This window comes from Macadamia integrifolia, chromosome 14 (genome assembly GCF_013358625.1).
Source record: "Macadamia integrifolia cultivar HAES 741 chromosome 14, SCU_Mint_v3, whole genome shotgun sequence".
Lineage (NCBI taxonomy): Eukaryota > Viridiplantae > Streptophyta > Magnoliopsida > Proteales > Proteaceae > Macadamia > Macadamia integrifolia.
In genome coordinates, this window is record NC_056570.1 from 27,732,010 (window position 1) to 27,732,701 (window position 692).

Genomic DNA, 692 nt, shown 5'->3' on the forward strand with positions numbered 1-692 from the left:
GAAATCTTGTGACCCCCTACATCAATACGAAACCAATGAAAACACACTATTAAACACTCAACAAGGAAGAGATGGTTATTCGCCACCCCTATGTTTGGATGCAAGAGAGAGGATTTGACTCCTCCCCAAACCAAGATATTAAAAAGCCGCTAGTGAGGAGAGATAAGACAGGAGATTTTTTTTTTTTTTTTTTTTTGCACGAAGCCTTAGTTTGGCACAACGGTGATCTAATGGGTCCCACTTCTAGATCTGGTTCAGTCAAAAAGTGTAGAGTATGGAGTATGGACACGTTTGGAAAAATCCAAAACCTTGATAGAATTAGAAGCTCATCTTAATTCTACAGAACCTCTCAACTATATTACTATTTTATAGGGTGAGGTAGACAAACCCCCGCAAATAGGGGAAGAAATAAGGAGAGAGAAAACATGTGTGGCCCATATTTATGCCTTAGCATGCAAATTGAATCTCATACTCTGAATCTTTTACCCTACTTTATAACTTGCAATCTCACAAACAAGTCTTAGTGGTGTCAAAGTGTTTCTCCAGCCTTTCAAACTTTCTCCAGCCTTTTTTACTCTATTTACCTAAGTCGGCGCAATGAATCATTTGAATATCTATGGGAAAAAAGAAACAGAAGCACGAGGGTTGTCGAGGCCTGAGGGGGACCAGTGGAGGTTTGTTATTAAAAATTT